General features: G+C 46.8%; 1 long non-coding RNA gene across 1 annotated transcript; it reads left to right on the plus strand.

Annotated features, from left to right (window-relative positions):
* Positions 1 to 227: 227 nt before the first annotated feature.
* LOC102547352 (uncharacterized) lies at positions 228 to 2,271 on the plus strand. Its single transcript, XR_001839734.3, has 2 exons — positions 228 to 1,368; positions 1,666 to 2,271. It is a non-coding gene; the product is annotated as an uncharacterized LOC102547352 (long non-coding RNA).
* The last annotated feature ends 11,125 nt before the right edge of the window (positions 2,272 to 13,396 follow it).

Below are 13,396 nucleotides of genomic sequence, written 5' to 3' on the forward strand. Positions count from 1 at the left end.
AGGGGGTGAGTCTTAGAACACGTGCTGAGAGAAGAAGCCAGTGCAAAAGGCTACCTGGATGTGTCCACAAAAAGCAAAGCCACTCAAACAGAAAACCACTTAGAAGTTGCTAGAGGCTGAGTGGAAAGGAGACTGGGTGCTTGATGTGAAAAGGTTTTCATTTGAGGGTAATGAAAAATTCTGGAATCAGAGCTGAGGATAGAACCGTCTGGGCACGTCGAAAACCCTCATATGTATGCATACAAATGATATATATTTACATATTATATATTAAATATATATTATACTATCTGCATTCTATGTCAGTTTTTTTTAAAAGAAATTAAGAGTCTCAAATACAATGGTGAACATTGTTTGCTGACACAATCTTTCCTAAACCAGAAAACAACACAGCGAACATTAACTTAGGAGCATCCTTCGACTCCCATTTCAAACACATCTTAATGGTCAAAGACTCAGACCTCTACTCTGCAGCTGTCTCCCATTGGCTGGTTACTTAATGCTAAGTCTCTGAGAAAGGGGTCTTCCAGGCCCTAGAGTAGGACAGAAGGAAGTGGGGGGCTGGCGATGCCTCAAGTTAGAGGGCCCGATGCACGGGAGATGGCGGAGCTTTTTGAGGCACATCTGTGTAATAAAAAGCCTATGGTTGGCTTAGGTCACTGCCAGAAAAAGGGGGTCCTGCAGTGCCCCCAATTTCAGAGTGACATCAGGGAAAGCGCCTTCATGAATGCGTTTTTCTCTGCAGTAGAATGGAATTGGGGCCCCTGGAACCACTAGTGCCCGTGATTGAGTGGCCTTCAAGTGGTCTGTGCCTTCTGAAGCCAAGCCAGAGACAGCCCCAAGTTTTAGAAGGCATCTCCGCCTCTTTTGGTCCCACACGCCAGCTTTCTTGTGGGCACAGAAAGGGTTAACTCCATGCCCCTGGACTATTCCATTAGTCCAGAGTGGACGGGGTTTAGCAGGTCTCTGATTGGAGGAGCTGCTCTGATGGGCGTGGCCAAATGTTTTGCTAACGGCCAGAGGAGAGCAGTTGGTAGTTATTTTGCAGGAGGCTTTTCTCAGGGATGAAGGCAAGCTGGCCTCTAGCTGATCAGCTGGTTGGTGAGGACTCCTCAGGAAGTCAGGGATCATTGTGAAGATGGAAGAACGCCCACAAGGTCCAGGTTGTGCCTGCAGGCCCTGAGCATCCTGCTGGCTCAGCTGTGGTAACCAAGGAGCATCTCAGGCCCACAGTCAGTGGGGTCATACCCCACACGTTGGGGCAGCTGCTGGGCAGATCTCCATTGTTTTTCCTTTGTGTTTCTTCTGTCCTACCCAGAAAGTTAACCTATTTGTGGAGAGCTGTGACCCAATGGCCTGGTCCAGTAGGTGCGTGGCAAAGCTACCCTCTCCAGACCTGCGACCTCTCCAATGTGGGCAAGTGCTTTCCTTCTTTCCCTCAGCCCCCTTGACGCTAGTCTCTTCCTCCTGGGATGGTGGGTAGATGACGTCATCAGAAGAGCTGCTGAGTCAGCCAAGGGCTTCCCTGGACTCTTAAGTTCAGGAACTCCTCTCCATCTGCCTGAGGAGTGTGAGTGCAATAGTTGTGGTATGTTTGTGGGCACACATACTTGGTATTCCCCCTTGCTGTGTCGCCTCATGGAGGTTTTGTTTTTGTTTTCACAGGTAAGTCAAGCGCTCATGGTCAGCTATCAAGCTCTAACAAAGTGTCAAGGCAGTCCCTGAATCCATAGCACCACTTTGTGAAGAACTAAGAAGCCAACCTTGAGGGACCACTCACCCCAAGAAGACTTTGTTCTGAGCTGATGTCTCCCCAGCCTGGTGCCTTCCCTTTATCCGAAAGAAGATCTGTTAGGATGATTGGAACTTTGGTTCTTCCTGTTCACCCTCTGCCCTCTCTCCAGCCCCCTGCCTTAGACAGCAGAAGGAAAGAAAACTCAGCCCTCAGAGGTGGGATCCTTCGGAAGGACCAACAGCGTGCTAGCTCTCCTGTGGTTGGGAGCCGGAAGTGGGGCAGTGCCTTTGGTTTGGCTCCTTGTCCAGAGCTGAGCTTTATCACAGAGGTCTTCCCGCTTACCATCAACATTGAAACTTACCTCTTCGCTTGGGTGTATTCTCCCTCTTTTGTGCACAGTTTGGTTCCTCCGAACTGCTCTCCCTGTGAAGGCCTGTGGAATGCAGGGAGCCTGGCCAGCCACCCAGGCCCGTTACAAAGGCCCCACGTCCCACCGGATGGAGGAGGGGGACCCAATAAAGACTTTGCAAAATGCTTTACTGCCTTCAGTTGGTTGGTGTATCAATCAACTGAGGATGACTTTATTTCCATTCCTACACAAACTGGGCCAGGAGGATGTCTTTGTCCCTTCCAAGTTCCTTAATGAGCCGTGTGTTCAGTAAAGGGTGATCCTGGCCGGCTTACTGGACATCTGGACTGGGTTTTCTCTGCACATTTAATTTGTGGTGGGGAAGACCTGAGGAAACATTTTCCCACCAGAATCGTCAGATGGTTGGGGAAGGGTGTAGGAGGGTGGAAACGGTGACTCATGTGGAAGTCCTATAATCTTACAAGTTATATATATATATATATATATATATATATATATATATGTATTATACATATATAACTTTATTCTTCTAGTCATTGAGAGGGAGATGTACTAGGGAAGAAACTCCTAGTGGGAAGGTGGTGGTGGTGGCCCTGTTAAAGACAGAGCTGGTGTCAAGTCCTCTGGATCTTGGAGAGTATGACTCATTTTGGGTGGGGAGATGACTCAGCCCCAACATGTAAACCTGAAGACTTGAGTTCATATCCCCGGGATCCATGTAAAGAGCTGGGCCTGGGGCCTAAGAGAAGCTTCACTGTGTAATGCACCTGTCCAACTAGTGTGAAGACAGAGTTCACACCCCTAGCTGTGTGCAGAGCAGGGTGCACGGGGACAGAAATCCCCAGAAGTTCATGGGCCAATCAGCCTAGGGGTATGTAGCAGCAATGAGACCCTGTCTCAGTGGGGAAGGTAAGGATCAAGGGAGGTTATCCTTTGACTTCCATATGTGTGCATTGGCACACACATGACCAAATCTCACATCAAAGACAACTTGGTGGCCTGCATCCATAACCCAAGCATTGAAGAGATGGAGGACCCTGGGACTCGCCAGCCAGCCTTGGAGAAGTGATAAGCTGTGGGCTCAATGAGAGATGCTGTCTTAATAAGGGGGGACTCTTTTTTTCATTTTTCAGTATAGGGAAGAATGTAAGGCACCTGCTGTTGATTGAACTCTAAACATGTGCACAAACATGCTAAAATTTTCATCTGCATAACACAAGAATACATGGATATGCAGATGCTAAACACACGAACATCACACATCCACTTCCAGAGCTGAGCTGCCCAGTGGCTTTCCTTTTCCTCTCCTCATGTTATGGAAACTAGAACTGATTTCAGAGACCCCCTAAGATTTCAGAGCCACCTCTAAGCCTTCTCAGCAGTGTCCCTAGTGACTTTCTGCCCCATGCTGACCATGGGACAGTCTGGAAGCTTGCTTCTAAATCAACTTTGGGCTTTACAGGAACATGAGTGGTAGAGTCTGTCCACATCTGTAGCCACCATCGCCAGGCTGTGAACTCACGGAGCACAAAGTGTGAGAGACATTCTGATGGGTTCTTTTCCTTGCAGGAGTTGTGAATTAAAACAATGACATTTCATGTAATCAGAATAATGCCAGCTGACAGGGACATTGATGGGGGAGAAGAGCATTTATCTGAAGGCTTCTGATCCTTTCTAGCCCTGAGAGCCTGGCCTAATGTGCATATAATGACCATTGGTGTCCTGTGATTTGTGTTATCATTGATCCGTTACATTCATCATCTTAAGTTGGTGATGCCTCAAATCCCATGGCTTATTTCTGTTTCATGCAGGGGTCAGTAATTTATAACACAGTGATCCTTTGAGATCCCCAGGGACCATAGTCATTTCTTATTTGAGGATTCTAGAAGCAGGGGACAGATTCAAGTACCTTGAAGGAAGATGTGTGTGGGGCCATTGTCCTGATTGGAGAGGGAAACCATTGTAGGATATTTGATCATGCTGTGAATCCTGAGATTGTGTTATTTGCTGAAAAAAAAAAACTATTTCTAGTTGTGGCTCAATCATTTAATCCCCCTGGCTGGAATACAGACATGCCCTTAGCACACATCTTTAATCCCAAACAATGAAGGTAAAGTTAGTTTATAGAAGGAAGCACCCATGTTTGAAAGTGATGTCTAATTGAGAGCCAGACAAAGTGACAAATCAGAGAAAGATTTGACAATGGGATCTGCCCAACTCTCATGAGAACAGAGAGGAAAGAGTGACTTAAGAGAGCAGTGCAGAAGAGGCAGTTTAACCAGGACAGTTGTACAGAGACAAGCTGCAGAGAACAAGCTAGACACAGATGAATACAGCATGATTCAGAGAATGAGGAGGAGCCTGAATATCAGAACGATTGTCAAAGTTTGTAGGAGGCCAAGCAGAGCAATTCAGTAGGAGCTGAGAGGAACCAGTCCGAATCCGTCAGCTTGGAGAGGAGTTTGAGCCAGAGCAGCTGCATTGAATTAGCCAGATAAAGATCAGAAAGAACTAGAAAGGGTGAGCTTACTCCGCAGCAAGTCTCAGAGGCTGAAACATTCTAGGCCTGGATAAGATTGTGCAGAGGCTAGAAGCTTCCAGGAGTTGGCCTAGGTTTGCAGACATGGGCAGCCTCTGAGATGACAATTAGAGCAGGAGAAGGAAAGCTACTTTGGCAGGAGCCCACGTATCTCATGCAGGTTCTTTCATCTTGTTTCTCTCCTTCCTTCAGCCCCAAGTCTTTCTACAGATTTCATTTTAATTGTGTGTGTGTGTGTGTGTATGTGTGTGTGTGTGTGTGTGTGTGTGTCTATGGGGGGGAGACTTGTGTGTGTTAAGAACTCACAGAGTTAAGACAAGGGCGTTAGAAGTGGTTATAAGACTCACAATGTGCACACTTATAACCAAACATAGATCCGCTGCTCTTAATTGCTGGCTAGCCAAACACACTTCTAAAATGCAGTGGCTCAGGAACGAATGATGATCAGGGAAAATTTTTAAGGAGACAGAGAACTGTTTGCTCTATGGGTTCTATATAACTTCTGGGTTTTCACATCAAGTTTACTCTTTAACCTCAACTCCCACATGACTAGGAAGATTTACTGAAATCCCTATGCCCTTGGCTATGTTTTAGGTAGTCCATGATCCCAAGGCTCCTCCCCTAGCTAGCATGTGATCATCTACAAACTGCTCAGCTTCTGTTCGTGTGCCTTCTCAGTTGTCAAATGGACCCTCCCGTCCCCATATCATGGGAGAGTGAAGCTTTTGAGGAATAAATAACATAAAAGAAAAAAAAAACACAAAACAGAACAGAACAAAACAAAATAAAAAAAACCCATAATGTGAATGTCAACTTGACAAGCTTGGGAATTACCCAGGAGACATACTTCTGGGTGTTTATAAGGGTGATTCCAGAAAAGGTTAAGGGAGGAAAGAAGACCCAACCTGAGTGTGGGCGCCAACGTTCATCTCTCTCTGCCTTCAGACTGCCGAGTGCTGATTCAATGTGACCAGCTGCCTTGATTTCACCTCCATAATGGACTGTACTCCTTCAGCCATGGGTCAAAATAAACCTTTAAACTGCTTTGAATCAGGTATTTTTCACAATAATGGCAAAAAATAATACACATGAGGAGACCACTGTTTGGTGATTCCCTGCCCTTCTGTATGGCAGCCTCCCCAGGAAGCTAGATAGAGCCACAGTGCACTCTGGAGGGATCTGGAATTCTGATCTTTACCAGGTTTTACACAGTAAGTCTTCGTTTATTCCATCATGGAGACCTAGAAGAGACAAATGGGTCCCATAGTGAGACTCTGCTACACGGGGTCCAGGATTCAAAGCTCTGGAGAACCATTCTCTCACTCCCCTGGGCTGTAGGCAGATGCCACATGGTGGAGCTTATCCAGCGTGTCTCTATGGGGTGGTGGAGGGGAGTCTTTGTCTTCCATAGGGAGGAGTCAATGAAGCCTCAAAGCAGACAGGACAACTGCTTAGAGCTCAAGACTCCTCCCATCTGTGAGGGCATTGCTTTCCTTAGCTCTGGGCAGTCTTCTCAGCCTCACCTTTAACCTCTCTCTCCCCGGGAAGTAAACACAGCAAAGAGCCACGAACACTCCTGACTACTGTACCGTCTCTCCAGCCCCAGCCAATAGCATGCATGATATGAAAGAATGTCCTGAAGTGTGACAGGTCCTCTGTTTCGGATTTTTCATCTCTCTACACATCACCATTTCCAGTTGTGTTTCTCCTCCCATAAGGCAGTAAGGAAACGTGACCGGACATCCCTGACAATAGGTGAGGTAGAACGCAAAGACGTTGCCCCTTCTCCTCATCCCTAGCATCGTTGCAGATTCCTATTTTCCATGAGCTCAGGGAGGATGAAAGACCTCTCGCTTGGAGGGAAGACTCAGGAAAGGTTCAGCCCCTGTGTCCTTTACAGACAAAGATGGACTAGGTCATGGCTGGACTATATCAGACACTTCACGATGCTTTAAAAATGAGAATCTCAATCTCAACCTGAAAAGTATGGAGACATGGCTTACTGAGTAAAGCACTTGTCTTACAAGCGTGAAGATGGGAGTTCAGATCCGAAGGACTGGATGTGGTAGGGAGCATTTGGAATACACATGCTGCTGTGGGGATGTGGGAGGCAGGGACAGAAGCATAGGCTGGCTAGACTGGCATTTGAGCAACAAGAACCTTGTTTCAAACAAGGTGGATGGCAAGGAGCAACACTTGAGGTTGGCCTCTGACCTTCACATGAGCGCCATAACACATAAACACACACACACACACACACACACACACACACACACAGAGAGAGAGAGAGAGAGAGAGAGAGAGACAGACAGACAGACAGACAGACAGAGAGAGACAGACAGACAGACACAGAGAGACGGAGACAGGGGCAGAGGCAGAGAGACACAGAGATTTTTAAGTGTGGAGGACTCTACAGAAGTTGTGTCCTCCACATTGCTGCTGCTGTGGTCCTCTCTAGATCTTAGGTGTTTGGGCTGGAGGAGGCCTTGGGCAGGAAAGGCCTGTCAGTGGGCTGAATGGTCATCCATGGACCCAACCAACACCTCTACTACTTTGAATAGGGACCGTACGCCACTCTCATGCTTTGCAGCAGGTCCAGGCTCTCACAAGAAGTCCTCGCTGGTTGGTGACCATCCTAGAAACGTCGTTAGAGCAGATACAAGAAGGAAAGGCAGGGAGAACCAATGGATATGTCTCTCTCCTCCAGAGCCTTGGTTGTTCCACTCTGGCTGCTTCGTTGCTCCTGCGTCTGGGATTAAAGAGTGAGTGAGACCTAGAGACCTCACAGTGAGGGGCAGAGTTGATATCCTCATCCCAGCAGCTAGGGCTACAGTTTCCTCTCGGTACTCTGGGGACTGCGGATCTCAGACATAAAGTACATGCAGTCTGCAGAAATTATCCCATGTTCTCCATCCCTCCTCTGCCTCCTTCCTTTCTCAGTGCCTTGGAGGTCAGTGGTGATTTTATAAGGGTCCAGAGAGCCCTGAGAAGTCACTTGTCAGGCCCTTGTTTTCTGTTTTCTCTTTCTCGCTCTACCTCTTTACCTTCTCCTCCTATCTCTGTCTGCCTCTCTGTCTGCCTCTTTGCCTGCTTGCTTGGTTTCCTTCCTTCCTTCCTTCCTTCCTTCCTTCCTTCCTTCCTTCCTTCTTTCTTTCCTCACTTCCTCTTTTCCACCCTCCTTCCTCCTCCCCCCTCCTCCTCCTCCTCCTTCTTCTTCTCTCTCTCTCTCCTATCTTTTCTATCTTTTCTTACATCTTTCCTTCTTCCCTCCCTCCCCATCTCTCTTTCTCCCCCTCCCTCCCTACCTTCCTTCCTTCCTTCCCTGTGTATCTCAGAGCGGCCTTGAACTCACTGTGTAGCCAAGGATAAGCTTGAATTTCTGATCTGCTTCTACTTCCCTAGTGTTAGCACTACGGGAATGCCTCACCATGCCCTGTTTATGCAGGGCTATGGGTAAAACCTAGGGCCTGGTGTATTCTAGGCCAGCACTCTACTAACTGAGCTACACCCCAATCCAATCTACCTACTTTCAGCATTATTTAGATGTCACTGGAAGCTGCTTTCTGACTGGGCTCTGGCTTTCCCTCAGGTGGTAATGCAGGCTCTACATGAATGACTCAGCAGGAATGTAGAGTCAAGGCCCCTCCTTTCCTTGAACTAGGGCTAAAATCCATCATACATGGCTTTGCTGTTAATAAAGACTAATAAGAATATTCATGGATATTGAGCAGGGAACTCCTCTACATATAGAGGGAGACTGAGGAGGAAGACTTCTTTTGCCAGCCCTGAGATGCTGACATACTTGAAATGACTATGCTACAATTATAGTAATGATTTCAATCTTGCGTGTCATTAATATTAATGGTTCCTGTCACTCTGCCTTGCCTTCTTGGTAAGAGCTTTGTGAGAACATGGCACTCCACAGGTGGGCTTACTGGAGCCAATACTGATAGGTGCCAGAAAAGGAAACCAAGCCCAAGAAACAGAATGGCAGCCTCGGTTCTCCCACTGAACAGACCCTCTCCCAGGAGCAGCTGCCCCTGTTTGGGGTTACTCAAGACCCTCCAACTTGCAGCTGCTCTTCCAGCAAGGGCGCCTTGTTTCTTTTTTTTTTTTTTCCGGAGCTGGGGACCGAACCCAGGGCCTTGTGCTTGCTAGGCAAGCGCTCTACCACTGAGCTAAATCCCCAATCGGGCGCCTTGTTTCTTCTTCCACCTCCAGCCTTCCACACCTGGAGCATCCAGAACCGCTTCCCTCAGCTGTTTGTCCTGGTATAACCATGACAGTGACCCTGCTTGACTCAAAGTCAACCATCCTCATCCCAGGTCTTAATTCTCCTTCTCTAAGGTGGTCAAGATTTTAGGACTTAAAATATGATGGTGGGGGATGGAGGAGAGTCCAGTCTGACTTCTAGAACCCACATAGGGTGTTGGCTCACAGTTCCTGTAGCAGCAGCTTCCAGAGCTATTCGCATACACACAGCATGCATGCATAAATAAGAATATCAAAGATCTTTTGAGAACTCATTTTTCCAGCCATCTAGGGTTGTAAGGCTCTGGCTGGTCCATTTGCTCATCTTTCCTTGGGCAATCTTTCTGGAGCTTTAGGCTGTCTCAAGGCATGTGAAGCACCTTTATAAGAACCAGCCTATGTCACTGCCCCTCAGAGAAGCTTGACATGCTCTCCGGGTTCGCAGGGAGATGATATCCTTTTCTCAGATTTCCCTCAATACTGGGCTTGGTGCTGGTACTCAGCTCATCAGAAGCAGGCTGAGTGAGTCGCTGTGGATGTCTGCATTTCTCTCTTTCTCTGGGGAGTTTAGTCTCCTGAAAAGCAAGGTTCTCACACCTGTAACATGGGGTCCCTAAGTTCTTTTTGGGACTTCAGAGAATATCCAATCATCCAGTGTTTTCTTCTGTTGCTTGCCAGTAGACAAAGCCAAGGCAAGTTTAGCTCTTCCCTGCCTTCTCCTGAAGGTTATGATAAACTGAGGCAACTCATTGTGAGCCCTTAGGAACTATGTGGTCCACAAGAAGGTCTTCATAAATGTCAGCTATGATTATCAGTTCAACTTGACATTTTGATGTGAAAACGTTAACTTATATCTACTTATAGAAAGTTTAAGAAATTTCCTAAAACTGATATATAAACAACTAAGCCATCTTTAGCAGAAATGCAAAACTATGTCCTCAAGTACCTCCCACCCTCTCCAGGAATTGATCAGAAAAACATGGTAGAGGACTGGGATTGGGGTGAGGCTTAATGGGTTAACAGGTGAGTCTCTGTCTTTCTGTCTCTCTGTCTCTCTGTGTCTCTCTTTGTTTCTGTCTCTGTCTCTCTCTCTTTGTGTGTGTGTGTGTGTGTGTGTGTGTGTGTGTGTGTGTGTGTTACCTGCAAATGTCTACATCTATATGGATGGATGAGGTATACATGTTCATAGAAGGGCATGTGAAGGTCAGAGGATGACATGGGTGGCCTGCTGTCTCATTCTTCACTGTATTCCTTTGAAACAGGTTCTCTCACTGAATCTTGAACCTGGTGCTTTTCAGCTGAGCTGGAGGGCATGTGAATTCTACTAATCCTCCTATCTCCAAGCCACACCGATAGGGTTCCAGACACTCACCATCTTTTACATGACTTCTGGGGGCCCAAACCTAGAGTTTCAAGTTTGCATGATAATCAACTTATCCACTTAGCCATCTCTCCATTCTGGCAGTATTCCTTCTCAAACAGTTAGCAAGATGTATAGACTCCCTGCTACAGGGAACAGGAGTAGGACTCTGGCCCTTATATCATAAGGAATTAGTCATGCTCTGAGACATCAGACAGGTCAGCTAACACAGGTAATTATGGAATGGGATAAACTGGGGAAAGGAGGACATCTTCAAAGTTGCCTGGATCATTCAAAGAAAAGAAAATTAACCACTGTAAAAATCAATAAATGTTAAGAGTCACTGTGAGGTGCTCCATGTAGACAGATTGCAGAGAAGGTCAAAGAGGCAGACATGGTGTGTTCTTCCTCGGCTCTCCAGATGGACAGTCTGAATGGAGAGCCTGAGGGAGTGGAAGACTTGTCAGTGGGGTGAATGATTAAGGACCGACGGGCAAAGGGAAGGTGGAGCTTCCCTCCTGTCATGAGGGGACTCATCCTGTGGCTGTGGGGTCCATTGCTGTTTCCAAGGTCAGGACCTGAGATCCTGCTACAAGTCCAGCTGTCACCAGTGTGAGAAGGATACTGATTCTGATTGGCCAGCAGCACATTGGTTGGTGTTTCGAGGAACTACAACATCAGCACTCTCACTCAAAACAGAAGCAAAAGCAAGGAAGAGCCTATAACCTAGCTTCACATCTCCTCAGCATGAATACTCAGAAGAGAGTCATCAGATATCACATAAACTGAACTCAGGAACAAGGTCATCCTTATCAGACGATCTACCATGGCAATGGTGGGGACTCAGCAGTACAACGTTAATCGCTAATATTGATCAACTTAATGGGATATAGCATCACCTAGGCAACAGATCTCTGTGAGCTATGTCCAGGGAAGTTTAACTGAGGAAAAAAGACACACCATAAGCATCCTACGGACTGGGGTCCTGGACTGAGTGGAAAGGAAGAGGTGAAGTGGAACCCAGACTTATTCCTATTTTCTGATTGGATGCAATGTGGCCAGCTGCCTCCTATTCCTATTTTCTGATTGGATGCAATGTGGCCAGCTGCCTCCTATTCCTATTTTCTGATTGGATGCAATGTGGCCAGCTTCCTCCTATTCCTATTTTCTGATTGGATGCAATGTGGCCAGCTTCCTCCTATTCCTATTTTCTGATTGGATGCAATGTGGCCAGCTGCCTCCTATTCCTATTTTCTAATTGGATGCAGTGTGGCCAGCTGCCTGCTACTCCCATGTTCCTGTATTCCCCTGCATAATGGACTGTAGCCCCTTATACCATGAGCTGACAAAAGCCTTGCTTCCTCAAGTTGCTTTTGCCATGTATTTTGTTCCAGTAGCAAGAAAATAACACATGGGGCAAAGGCTAACTCCCCTCTTTGTTTTAGGGGGAAACACACTATTTCCTTCAGTTAGAAGTTGCCAGGAAGAGCTTGAGTTGTCAGGAACCCCAAGAGCTTCGTTGTAGAAGCCACCCGGAGAGAGATAGTGATCCCTAAGGCAGCAGAAGCTGACATTCTACAGTGTAAAGCTCACACAGATATTGTTTAAAGTTGGAAGGGGCGTCGTTCCTACAGATGATGGGAGAAGAGCCAGGCTGGGTCTGATTCTGTTACGCAGACATAGGAAGTTCAGGTGCTTATCTGTGAGAAGCTGTCTTGTCACAACAAACTCTTGCCTTTGCCAGTGTGCGGCATAGAACGTCCAGGTGTGGGAGTCTAGGTGTGATGTTTTCAGCACGTCCAGGCTTTGACTGCTGCCTGCCTACCCTCTTTCTTTTGAGTCAGCCAGACTGTGTTTCCAGCAGCAGCTTGAAGAATTCTCAAGGGCTACAGGAGGAAGGCAGAGAAGGCTACAGATATCCGGAGACCAGGACTGAAGGCACATGGAGATGAGTCATATTTGTAGAAAACTTCATATCCCAGACTCTAGGGCCAGTTCTTCTCCACATTAAAAACACAAGTCTGGCATCTTGACCTTTTCTCTTACTTAACTAAAAAACAACATCCTCTGAGGAAAAAAAGGTGTATCTCTTGGAATTTCAATAGTTACATTTGGGAAATAATTTTTTTTTCTGTGAGGGAAATCCAAGGATGTGTTGATATCAGGACCATGGAAAAGTTGGTTTAGCTTTTTGCCAAAATGCTTGACAATCGGGTGGGATCATACAGTCTCCATTAAAGACTGATGACCAAAAGGTATCCCTCGACAAGGAAGGTAGATCTTGAAGTAAGAAGCATCCTGAGAAAAACAAGGGTTTGGGACCAAAAAGGAAGAGAAGATGGGTCAAATGGTTGTGACCACGCATGTTGTGGTGAGGTTTTTTATATTCATGGAAACAAGTTATAAACAGAAGGGACAGGTGAGGCTGACTAGCCAATGGACTCCATGGAAGGCCCTCAGAAGGGAGAGGCAGGCGAGCACAGGGTGAGCTTGGTAGCATCGTCTGGTTTACAGATATCTCCTGACCCGGGGGAAGGAGGCCCAGAAAGTCCAAAGTGATCTCAGCGTGACCCTTTAACCATGAGTTTGAGCCCAGCGTCAATGCCTCAGAGTCTGCAGAACCAAGACCAAATCAAGAGCTCAGGCCACATGGTCATACTTCTGAGTGACTTTGGACAAGTTTCCTAGCCCTATTCATCACTGAGTGCTTCATTGTGCTAATACCTGCCATGAGAGAACATAGAGGTGACATAGTAAAATACTCCGGTGGCACGTGAGGCGCTGCACCTGAAAAGTATAGGAACCCATGGGAATTCACCGAACATTTCTTTTACCTCCCAGAAGCTCCGACTCTAAGGCCCTTCTATGTTTAGAGTCACAGTGTCCAATGTGCTAGCCTGAACTACCCCCAAGAGGGACTCCATCTCTTTAGAGGTAGTCGGTCCAAATTGAGATCACAAGTGCAATCGACAAGGACATTCAAAATCAGAGTGGAGCCATGCAATGTATGAAGTCAGAGGCTGTGTGCTGGACTCACTGCTTTTTCATTTTGTATTTGGTTACCCAGCAAGACATTGAAAAAAATGTATATGTATGCATATCTGTGTTATGGTATGCCATGAGTGTGTGAGCACCCACAGA

This window comes from Rattus norvegicus, chromosome 9 (assembly GCF_036323735.1).
Source record: "Rattus norvegicus strain BN/NHsdMcwi chromosome 9, GRCr8, whole genome shotgun sequence".
In the NCBI taxonomy this organism is placed as follows: Eukaryota; Metazoa; Chordata; class Mammalia; order Rodentia; family Muridae; genus Rattus; species Rattus norvegicus.